We start from the raw sequence: 12,790 nt of genomic DNA, 5'->3' as shown, positions 1-12,790 counted from the left end.
TGTCCCTAAAACATTTGATTCTCAGATTGTCCTAGTGAAAAGTGAAACTGAATTTCTTTGGATTTAGATTTGTTCTCTTTCAATATGACCCATAGAACAATCATAATAACATGTAATAATGTAATTGTATACATTTAAATAAAATCCACTTTTATTTTTGTTCTGGTTCCGAGTACTATTTTTTTTTCCTGATTCTGCCTGGTTTGGGGATTGTGGCCCCCTAGCATGCTACTCTGCTATTCTGAAAAGAGAATAATAAAAAAAAGAACTACAGTATAGTTAAACATGTCTACGTAATGAATGCTGCAATTGTAAGCATGCACACATAGGTGTAAGGACCATTAAACTGATGGGATTTTTAATGCTGATTAACCTTTTATGGGAATATGTGTAAATAGCCAAAGTAAAAGATGCAGCGTAGATTATTCTGTTCTGGATTTTCTGATTTTTGGATCTTTTTAAATAGGAAAAAGATTGCACAACAAAGCAGATGAATAGCTAAAGAGAAGGGAAACAGGCCATTTCTCAGCAAGAGATGTATGGTTACAACCAGTCTTGATTTCCTAATGGCTTATATTGTCCATCTGGAATATTTCATTCATAGCTTTCATGGACTAGTTAAATGGCTAAATTGAGAAGAGTTATGTGCAGTTGTTATGCTCATGCAGGTCAACATTCCTTACAGAAACTTTTCCAACATCAATTGACTGGAAATTGTTTTTAACAGTAATCTCATCTGCTTGCCAACTCGTATTCTTTAGCGCCATTTCAAGGACTGGAGGATTTTACATTGCTCAGTAAAATACTTCGTATGATTGTGTGTGTGTGTGTGTGAGTGAGAGAGAGAGAGACTGAAATAACATTCAGAATTTTTTTAAAAAGTAGGCATTCAGCACTGGAGAAGCCCATGCCACATGCTATTTCCCCTCCTTATTTATACCTTCTATTATTCATACAATGCTTAGAATTCAAGCTCAACTTTTGTTCTAGTGTACGTGTTTGTGGATTTGTCTAATGTATATATATATATATATAGGGGAGTGGAGAGGTGGGAGGGGGGGGGAAAGAAAACAAAAAAATGATTTCTGTCTTCAGTGATTAAAATATTGAACTCTATAGGCACTGAAGATAATCTATTTCTGCTGTTTTCTCAGGGAAAAAACACTTAAATGCTTTGAACAAAACATTCCCAGTGCTGAATTATACTCTCCTACTTTTGAGCATAAAAATATAAAATCCCCCATTTTAAAAGCTCTTTTGCTAATTCAGCACCTGTTAATCACAATACTTTTTGAAGCTGCAAACCTAGACACATATATTAAAGGTTCTGTCCAATTCAATTTACTGGGACTTTCGTATGAGCTGCGTTCACAAGTTAGCATTCCCCTGACATTTGATACACTGCAAGTCAACTCTGTAGATCATTAGCTGCCTTTTAAAACAAAATGGAATGCACATCACTTTCAATAGGATAAAGTTGATTCGGCCATAACTGAGCCCAAAATTTATGTGGTTGTGAAAAATTTGTTAAGTTAGTTTGCTTCATTTTATGACATTTCTCACCAGATTTGTTAAGTGAATTGCTGCAGTTCTTAAATTAGTAACATGGTTGTTAAGTGAGTCTGTTTTCCCAGATTCTTGCCAGAAGAGTGCAAAAGAAGATAGAAACATAGAAACATAGAAGTCTGACGGCAGAAAAAGACCTCATGGTCCATCTAGTCTGCCCTTATACTATTTTCTGTATTTTATCTTAGGATGGATATATGTTTATCCCAGGCATGTTTAAATTCAGTTACTGTGGATTTATCAACCACGTCTGCTGGAAGTTTGTTCCAAGGATCTACTACTCTTTCAGTAAAATAATATTTTCTCATGTTGCTTTTGATCTTTCCCCCAACTAACTTCAGATTGTGTCCCCTTGTTCTTGTGTTCACTTTCCTATTAAAAACACTTCCCTCCTGGACCTTATTTAACCCTTTAACATATTTAAATGTTTCGATCATGTCCCCCCTTTTCCTTCTGTCCTCCAGACTATACAGATTGAGTTCATTAAGTCTTTCCTGATACGTTTTATGCTTAAGACCTTCCATCATTCTTGTAGCCCATCTTTGAACCTGTTCAGTTTTGTCAATATCATTTTGTAGGTGAGGTCTCCAGAACTGAACACAGTATTCCAAATGTGGTCTCACCAGCACTCTATATAGCGGGATCATAATCTCCCTCTTCCTGCTTGTTATACCTCTAGCTATGCAGACAAGCATCCTACTTGCTTTTCCTACCGCCCGACCACACTGCTCACCCATTTTGAGACTGTCAGAATTCACTACCCCTAAATCCTTTTCTTCTGAAGTTTTTTGCTAACACAGAACTGCCAATACAATACTCAGATTGAGGATTCCTTTGCCCCAAGTGCATTATTTTACATTTGGAAACATTAAACTGCAGTTTCCATTGCTTTGACCATTTATCCACATGATTCTAGGATGCTGCAACTGCCGTAATATGAGTCAGTTGTCAAGCATCTTAATATAAATCACGTGATCATAAGGATGCTTTAAACATTCCTATGAGTATGGAAAATTCCAATCAATTACTACTCCAGTTGTTGTTTGCTTGTTGTTCCAAAATACATAAACCAGTAAGGTCAGATGCTGGCATCAGCCACCAGGTTCTGTAAAAGTAATTAAAATTCTACTTTGGTGAGTACTGGTAAATCTGAGATTGGCTATATACAGTATCAAGCAATGTCAGGTTTGGTGATCCTCTGGGAAATCCTCTTCAGTTTAATCAAGAGGGAAAATATTTTTTATAAGCATTGGAAGCACAGCTATATTTGAAATCACATTCACCATCATCAGGCTGAAGTTTCAAGCTTCGTGCTGTTGTAAAATGGAATGTTTGCAACTGTCATTTCTTCCTAGTATATAGTGTGGGGGTGGAGATTTGGTTTGAATGTAGCAAATAGATTGGGTGATTATGTTTTAGTGATCTGATTGGTTGGTGGAATCATAATTATTAGAAGGATTGACATGGTGATTTTTATGAGGTGTTTTTTTGTTTAAGGCTGGTTTCCAAATCTCTGGTAGGCGGGACGTGTCATCTCTTTTATTTATGCAAAGGGGTTTTTTCTCAATCTCTATTGCTTCTAAAGTAATTCTTCTATATAAATTTTCTGTTTTGTGAAGTAATTTAGTTTTTTCAAAGTCAATTTCGTGCCCTGTTTTTTTAATGTGCTGGACAAGGGAGGAAGTCTTTTCTTCTTTTTTAATTGCATTTTTATGTTCTGCAATGTGTGCACTTACTCTTCGATTGGTTTGTCCAATGTATGTGGCTGCACATGTTTTGCAAGGAATTTCATAGAAATTAATACATCTTTGAGTTTGTTCAACTCAGTTTTTAAGTGCTCATGGTCAGCTAGGCGTTTGGTTCTGGTGATGAGAGTTTTGGCCACTGAGGTGATTTGTGCGGGGTGGTGGTGTGAGTGTGCATTTAGATAACGGTTGGTATGGGTTTTCTTTTGGTAGATAGTGTGTCCCAGAACCAAACGCCTAGCTGACCATGAGCACTTAAAAACTGAGTTGAACAAACTCAAAGATGTATTAATTTCTATGTATTTTATCTTAGGATGGATATATGTTTATCCCAGGCATGTTTAAACTCAGTTACTGTGTATTTATCTACCATGTCTGCTGGAAGTTTGTTCCAAGGATCTACTACTCTTTCAGTAAAATAATATTTTCTCACATTGAGGTTAGATGTTGAAAACACTCTTGGTCTGAAACACATCTGAAATGAATCCTAGGTGGGCCTAGGCAGGCAGAGGTAGGATTTGCTTAATCAGGTGTGCGTTTTATACAAGCTTTAAAATAGGTTGTGTATTTAAACCGAGAGCACAAGTACTTTTACAGCAATCAGGCGAAACAATTCACAGACAACTAGCAAGCCAATAATGGTCCCTGTTATATTCTCTGGTGATCAACATTATGAAATATTTAGACAGTTAAATTGCTACTAAACATCAGCAGACAATGTTGTCTGGTTGTCTGGCGTATAGGAAAAAGTATTTTGTGTTCTCTCTTATCATCATCTATATTTTGGGGAGCCACATATTAAAAAAAAGTCTTCATAATAACTCTGAGGGTTGGCCTCTTGGCAGATGTAAAAATCAGGCATGTATTGTTAGTTAGGCTACCATGATAATGCCGCATGGCTTCATATTGTTTTGCTACAAATGTGCTTTCCTTTCAGAATTGCAGACTTTCTTTTCTTCTTGATGAAAACCAGATTAGCTTAAACGTACACCTTGAAAGCCTTATTGGAAGAAATGTACCGAAATAAATATATGATTGCAGAATATGGGAAAATTAGCATTGCCAGGATACGGTTTGTCACATTTAAGAAAATTAGGGAAATGCTTGAGAGATCCTCATGTTGAAGTGAAGAGCAGGAAGAAATAATTTGGAAATATATCACGATTCCTATGGTTAATTGTTTTGTGTCTACATTATAAGATGCAGACTTTGGTATGAGCAAGTGAGGAAGCGGAGATCCTCTCAGATTTCTATATTAGTCATTGTTTGGATTCCTGAGATATATTAATTGCTCATTCTGTTGCACCACTTTAGCTACATCTTTCTTTTCTGGAGAAATTAAGTTAAAAATGAAATTTATATCCATTTGCTAGTCACTATAAGGTACACACACACTTCTATCCTGTGGACACCTGAAAATCAGAAATGCAACAAATGCTGTTTTCCATAGGTATATCACCAAGAATGTATTAAATTTACTTTTCATCGTCTCCCAAGCTTGATTTTATTGTACATTAATACAGTCATGGTGTAAATAATTTAACTATGTAAAGACAACTGTCCTGTTTTTGAGTCATATATTCAAAATTCCCCCATGTAACATGGGTTGAGGAGACAAGTATGAAAGAAGTTGGGCACTTGAAATTTCGTTCACACATCACATCATAGTGCCTGTTTTTTTTTAAAAAAATGCAGAAATTGGATATAGACATTGCCAAATAGGCATCAGCAACTAACACTTGAATTTTATCTCCTGTTTTTTTAAATTCTCTGCAGTAATGGGGTCATAATGCATAAGGAAATATTGAAGGTGTAACTTGGAATAACCTTTGGAAAAATGGCTCATGTTTGTTAGACTCGTAGAACATGTAGATTGTGCAGTTTACACAGCTCAGGATAAGGGTGTATTTTAAAGCAGGTGTAGCTGCCTATTTCCTGCCTTTCCCTGGTCCAATCAGAACCCTGAATGGGGTGGACTTTAAGGGATATATTGAACAAAGGTGGGCCAATTAGTCTTGGCTTTTTAGCAGGAGTGGGCTACTGCGCGGATGGGAGGAAACGCAATGGGGTAGCAAAAATGGAGCTCTACCCCAGAGCATGTAATTTGTACTGAAAGACATTGAAAGAAAATGCAGGGCATCCTGCATAAGCTACGCCCACAGTGTGGTAGTAAAAATTTTGGTAGCCCTTCACTGCTTTTTAGTAAACAGTGTGTTTGATTTTAATCTGCCTTTTTACCTTAAGAACTGGTTATAACCATAGGGTTACATGCCCTTTTATTGTAGGATGCATTTCATGGATTCAGTGGGGTGGGAAGATTTACATTCAGAATCAGAGTAGGAGGGGGGAAGGGGAAGGACTTTGGAGGTCTTCTAGTCCAGCTTCCTGCTCAAGCAGTAAATCTATACCATTTCAGACAAATGACTGTCCAGTCTCTTCTTAAAAACCTGTAGTGATGGAGCGCCCACGATTTCTGAAGGCAAGCTGTTCCAATGGCTAATTGTACTCACTGTTAGGAAGTTTCTCCGTAATTCCAGGTTGCTTCTCTCCTTGATTAGTTTCCATCCATTGTTTCTTATCCTATCTTGTGCTTATAATCGAAGTTATAAGGGCAAGATGAGGGTGTCTGCAGGAAAGAGAAGAAATGTTCAATACTCTAGAATGAAGTGATCTCTGTCAATGCCAGATTGCTTGCCTGTTGTGTCAGACAGAGCCCATCATAGGAAAACATTTGCTGAAAAAAACAGATATTTTAGGATGTTGCTTGGATTAAAGTATGTTGAACACACTAAGCCTTATATATTTAGTTCTTCAGCTTCTCTGCCTGACTGCTTCGGTAATGATGCAGCCTCAAGCAGAGTCCCCATTCTGAGGTGTTATCTGAACAACAGGAGGCTTTAATTTGCTCAGGATCACTGGACATGGTTTGCTCTTTCTTGTCTTGTCGCTTACTTGCATTCTGCCCTAAGCATCAAAGCTTTCAGATGCAAATCTTCCCAGTGTTGTTCTTTTTTGATAGCCTATCCTTCCCCTTTTACTTTCCAAAAATTATATGCAATAAAATATATATTTGAACAAAGAGGTTGAGTTAAGTGTCTATGTGTATTTAACCTTCTTACTTAATTGTGTATCCCATTATGAGGTGTTGATGCTTTGTTCCCAAATTCTCTACATGAAGTGGTGTATATTAAAGTGTATTTATACTTTTTCGGATTAATTAGCTGTGACCTTATGAACTGCTGTCCTTGTTTAATTGGTGTCGCCCAAGCACAGTAATGGTCTAAATCATCTGATAATGAGATTCAGGTCTGGTTGCAGATTTATATAATAGCATAATTTTGATCAAAGTAAATGAGATTTGTTGATTCTATATTGAGTTATAAATGGTATATACTTTTTCCCTCCGCAGAACTGTAAAAATAGCTCAGAAATTCCTTATATGCTGCAGCTTTCTAATGTATTTCAGATTTTGGTAAAAAAAAAAAAAGCGGAATTTGCTGTTATATATAAATTTATCACTCTTTTTTGCTTAAAACATACTATAACTAATCAATCAACCCGAATCAGTATATTTATCACATTTTCCCATGAGATAATGAATTGCCTTTGCATGGTTCACCATGATTTTGCGCTATATCAGAATGCAGGCAATACTTCATAGTAAGAAAAGGGAAGACTAGATTTTTTTCATTATAATAATAATATGAGTCATGCTGAAATTTAGTAAACAATTTCAGAAAATCAGAGAAAACAATTGTTTTAAAAGATGTAATTCCTTAAAAATGAATTCATTCTTTCTCATAAATTAAGGATTTAAAATTTAAGAATTTAGGCAAACACCCTCGCCAACAATTCAGTATTGTGTAATATTATTGGAACATAATAATGTTCCACAGTATTAAACTGCTTGAGATTTTTTTTGTCTACATGCAACTGAAACATTTTTAAATAGAATTAGAAATACAACCACATATTTGTATTACTTTGCATTTTATTATCACAGTGACCCCCAATCTCATATTGTATAGTACAATGAGTTGGGATAATATTGCTTTGATTACAATCTTCAAAAGAATCTTTCTGAAATAATGATTTTGAATTTCAGAAAAACCTTTGGGCAAGAACCTGTCACACTTGTAGTTTTATGGTATGCCTAGAAATTCTAAAAAATGAATACGTATTTGGATGCAATTCCATCTTGAATATAATTACTTGTGAACAATTCAGTGGTATAGTAAATGTTTTCAATCCTAGCAAGGCCTCATTCATTTCAATTTTCAGAATAATATTATGGGTATCCAGGCTCATGCCTTGGAAAGAATCAAGGAGCTTTTAACAAAGTGCTTTTTGTTGTCTCAGAAACTAAAACAGCTGCATGTAGACCAAACAATAAAAATAAACTCTTGTGAAACTACCATTTAACAGACAAGAGTTCTGTAGAGAGGAAACTAGGATATTTAGAGGCATAAAGTGATTCTTTGTGCAAGAAAAAAAAACAATGCTAAAAGGGAAACCTGTGGCTTGGAGTTGCATCTGTTACCTTTCTAGATAAAAAAAATGGAATGGGGTTTAATACTGACCACATTGTATTAATATAACTTTCCGTAGTCAGGCCAAGGCCACAAATAATCAAGTCGAAGAACTTTAAACCTGCACATCTGACACAATTTGTCCTACAAAAATTTGCAACATTGTGGTTTTTTAAAAATACTATTGTTATGATTTCCATTATTTCACTAATGGATTAATTGTATGTTATTTATTATTTATTTATTAATGGGATCCAACTCCTTACAGACTTTGGGCGGCAAATAGCAATATAAAACAAGAAATCAATTTTAAGAAACCCTCAATTAAAACATTCATCCATTCAGCCGGCACAAGATAGAACCGTTCACCAGCTCCAGGCCTGCCAGAAAAGACATGTTTTTACAGCCTTTCGTACAGCCAGGAGGGTGGGGATCATGCAGATTAATTCTATTAATTAGAATTATTTATTTATTTATTTTATTTATTATTTATTATTTATTACTAGTAATATGAATGTTGAAGAACCTAAGTGTTTGAATTATTGTTTGTTCAATTTCTATTGCCACCCATCTGAAACATATGACCCCAGGCATAATAAAAACAAGACAAAAACAGCAAAATAATAAATAACAAACATAGAAGCTGATCTAAAACTAGAGAACATAATCAACAACATAAGATTATGAATGTTGGCTGCAGGGGAGGGGGGGAGGAGTCTAATATCTGGGGAAATAATGTTCCAGAGGACAACCAACATATAAAAAAGATTTCCTCCAGATGACACTGCCAAATGACACTGCCTAATGGAAGAGGCTCAGAGCATGCCATTCCTACCAGATCTCACAGGGTAAGGAGATATAGCTGGGAAAACGGAACTGCAAGTAACCTGGCCCTGTGCCATTAAGGGCTTATATCTCACTACCAACATCTTGAATTGAACCTATAAGCATACGAGCAACCACTGCAGCTTATAGAGCAAAGATGTCACATGAGCTGAATAAAAAATGCCCATAACTACCTGCCCTGTTGCCTTCTGCATCGGCTGGAAGCTTCCAAATGTTCTTCAAGGGCAGACTATGTAGATTTGCAGGAGTTAGATTGGGAGGGGTGGTAAGTAATGACTGTGAACAGGGCTTGGTCCAAGGATAGGCACAATAGATACGCAACATATAGCTAAATTATCCTAGTCTTGGCTGCCACCTGCTCTTTGAACAGGAACAGTGGAGTCCAGTAAATTGGACCCCCTAAATTGGACCCCCCCAAATTGGACACAGTTTCTGTTTGGGGTAGAACATAGGGAGCCTAAAACCTGAAGTCTCTTGGTCTTGCTAGGATTTAGCTGAAGCCTGTTGTTTCCCATCCAGACTCCTACAGGCTTAAGACACCGAAATGCCACATAATCATGACAAGACCAGAGTTGAGATATAAATCTAGGTATTGATGATACTTCACTCTGAATTATCAGATGTTCTAACCAAATAGCTGGCTTCAAAACAAGAAAAGTTTTTAAAAACTCTTAACACTACTTATTTTTAGCATGCTTAAGTGGCTTCCACCGTCCTAATATATTATACCATCTCATCTGTCGAGATTCTCAATCATTTACATCATGGTTGTTCCAAACATGCTTTTCCAAATGGCAACTGGAATTTCTTTGTTTTTTTTTCTTTGAAAATGTTTTGCTTCTCAAGAAGCTTCTTAGATGAGGAGTGAAACATTTTCAAGGAAAAAACCAAGTCAGTTGCCTTTTGGAAAAGGACTTTTGGAATTATATCATCTCCCATTTTTGAGGTCAGTGTGAGAGACTAGGGAAAGGTCTCAGATTGTCCCTGAGCAGGGTAGCTGCAAATTTTAGGAAGGACACAAAAAACATGTAACCCTTCCCTGGTACAGAGCTGAAGGGATTGGATACTGTAGCCTAGAGGTTAATACTCTGCCTTACAAGGCAAAGGCTGCAAGTTCAAGTTCCAGTGAGGGTATGGCTAGCTGATGAGGTCAGAATAAGGCCAAAATAGATCTATCCTAGTCTCCCTTAATTTTCAAAATTCAGCAAAAACATGTCACATGTCTATTTTGATCTATATATAGATATAGATATATGTCTTGTCTCTATATCTTGTCATATATATCACATATATATGTCTTGTCTCTCTCTATATGTCTCCCTCTCTCTATAAAGTATATATCTTTACTTATATAGTTATAAATAAATCAGATTTCTGATACTTCATATTTCATTTCTGTATACAAAGATAATAGTGAAATACCTACGGCATATTTTCTCAACTCATCTGAAAAGTACATTGCAAATTAGTATTAATACTGTACTTAGTAAAAGAGAAACAGAGATTTTAATGGATTATTTATGTTTGTGTATTTATTTTACTATTTTATTTTATTATTAATCAATAACTCAAGGCAGTGAACCAGCGGTGGGTTGCTCCTGGTTTGGCCTGGCTCTAAAAACTGGTAGTGGCCATGGTGGGAGGCTCTGTTCACCCACCTGGGACATTTCTGCACATGTGCAGAAGTGTCACGTGCGTGAGAACAGGTAGTAAAGGGTTTTAGAACACATTACTGTGGTGAATGTACCTAATACTCCTTCTATTTCCCCCCACAACAACAACTGTGAAGTTCATTGGGCTGAGAGACAGTGACTGGCCTGATGTTAGGCTTTCTGTTAAATCAGAGGCAAGAGGCCAAAGGAAAGTGACAACAGCTCTTTATTAAATCAGCAGGAGCATTCCGAGAGTCCAGCTCGCAGGCTGGAAAAGAATCAAAGAGTTAAAGGAAACCCCGGCTAAACCCGCACTTATATACTTTGTTGCCAGCGCCGGGATTGGTGACATTGTTTCAAGTCTTCGCGCTGAAGCTCCCGGTTGGTCACGCTTTGCAGGCTTCCTATTGGTCAGCCTGCGGGTTCCTATTGGCTGCATCTGGTCCAATCGGGGATCTTCATTTTTTTAACAGCATGCAAACATAACACTTTCAGTGCCTAGGGCAGACTGGAACTCACAGTCCTGATTCCTAGTCCAGCACCTTAACCACAAGATCTAATTAACCCTATTATGATTTGAAAATCTGTTACATGTGAGTGATCTTGCAGTTATCTCAAACTAGAGTTGCAACAAAAAGGCTGGCAGTGTAGTGATTCTGCCCCTTCTTTATAGAAACCACACAGCCTGTTAGAAAAAGGAAACTATTTTTCTGCCCACATTATTGAAATGGCTCTCTTTAGTGCAGTGCTTCTCTGTTGGGACACCCTTGGGGGTTGAAGGATCGTTTCACAGGGGTCGCCTAAGACCATGGGAAAAGACAAATTTCCCTTGGTGTTAGGAAGTAAAACTTCTATTCTGGCACCGTGGAACGTATTTTTACAATCCGACCAATCAGGCGTTTACAGTGGGGGTGTCCCTCTGACCTTCCTGCCAAGCAGCTGAAAGCTCTGTTGGGAGAATTGGCACTAGACTTATGGTTGAGGGTCACCACAACATGAGGAAATGTATTAAGGGGTCACAACATTAGAAAGGTTGAGAACCATCATTAGTAGTGTTCTCCAAATTTCGGCAGATTAATACATCTTTTTTGTAGGCTAGAACAGTGTTTCCCAACCTTGGCAACTTGAAGGTATCTGGACTTCAACTCCCAGAATTCCCCAGGCAGCATTTGCTGGTTGGGGAATTCTGGGAGTTGAAGTCCAGGTACCTTCAAGTTGCCAAGGTTGGGAAACACTGGGCTAGAAAATGTTGCATATTTATTTAGAAATTTGATTTTTATAAACATACTCTTGGCTTTAACTATTCCTTCTTTTGTTTGTTTCCCCTTACTTTGCAGATAAGTTTCATGAATTCAAAAGAAACGTGCAGTGAATTCTGGGTACCTGGATTTGTTTTCTAGTGTATTTGTAAGTACTATTTTAAAAAAATATTTTTCCATGCAGGATAAAAAATAATTTTCAGGTTATAACAATGCTTAGATGATTTTAGTAAAAATAATAAATAGAATCAACCATGGTTAAAGTAAGTGTTATGAACCAGAGGTGAAATCGTTAATAGTCTATGCATGGAGATCAAATGAAAGTCGTCTCTTCTTCCCTGTGATTATTCATATTGGAGTATTCATTTGAATACTTAGCCTTTTACTGGCTAAACTGGGACATTTTCCCTTGGAGAACTTCTCAAGGTTTTACATACATTAGGACTCTGCAACAGTTTGGATTCCAAGGGAGTCCAGTACTTTGGAGTGCATAGGGATATGCTCATAACCCCCAATGACAACTCATCACATTTATTCTTTGAGCTGTGCTGTGCTGCTATTATAGAGGAAAGTTGCGCAATCCCAGAAAAAGATGCAGTTGCTTTAAATGCCCCATATATGCCTTTTATAATTGGAGCACTTCATAGCTAAAGAATGTTGTATATTTTGTTGTGTGTGAAATGAAATACAACTATCAGAACTGTTTTCTGAATACTGCATTCAGTTTTGGTTGCCACGGTGTTGTTGTTGTTGTTGATGTTGTTGTTGTTGTTGTTGTTATTATTATTATTATTATTATTATTATTATTATGTCAGTACAACACAGCAAATGAGATCACTATGCTGGATTTCGTATTTCATCACCAGTCAGGCGCTTCCCAAGCACCTAGGACTGCATGATGTAGCGGCGAATTATGTTTGCCGATCCCAGTAAAGCTGCCTTTTGCAATTGACAGATGGAGATTTTGTCAATTCCAATGGTTTTCAAATGTCCGCTGAGATCCTTTGGTACTGCGCCTAGCGTGCCAAGTACCACTGGGACCACTGGGACCACTTTCACTGGCTTATGCCAGAGTCATTGCAGCTCGATTTTTAGATCTTCGTATTTCACTAATTTCTCTAGCTGCTTCTCCTCAATTCTGCTGTCTCCTGGGATTGCGATGTCGATGATCCATACTTTCTTTTTCTCCACA

At 37.0% G+C, this 12,790-nt stretch overlaps 1 protein-coding gene across 13 annotated transcripts in view; it reads left to right on the top strand.

The window, feature by feature from the left end:
* The window catches only part of SOX6 (SRY-box transcription factor 6), a 546,353-nt gene that overhangs the window by 62,802 nt on the left and 470,761 nt on the right, over positions 1–12,790 (top strand). For all 13 annotated transcript variants that reach the window (XM_070764091.1, XM_070764122.1, XM_070764035.1 and 10 more), the window contains one exon: positions 11,676–11,745. The gene's annotated coding sequence lies outside the window, so the exon portion shown is untranslated. The remainder of the gene's footprint in view (positions 1–11,675; positions 11,746–12,790) is intronic.

Source organism: Erythrolamprus reginae, chromosome 1, assembly GCF_031021105.1.
Source record: "Erythrolamprus reginae isolate rEryReg1 chromosome 1, rEryReg1.hap1, whole genome shotgun sequence".
Taxonomy (NCBI): domain Eukaryota; kingdom Metazoa; phylum Chordata; class Lepidosauria; order Squamata; family Dipsadidae; genus Erythrolamprus; species Erythrolamprus reginae.
This window is presented reverse-complemented; position numbering and strand designations above follow the sequence as displayed.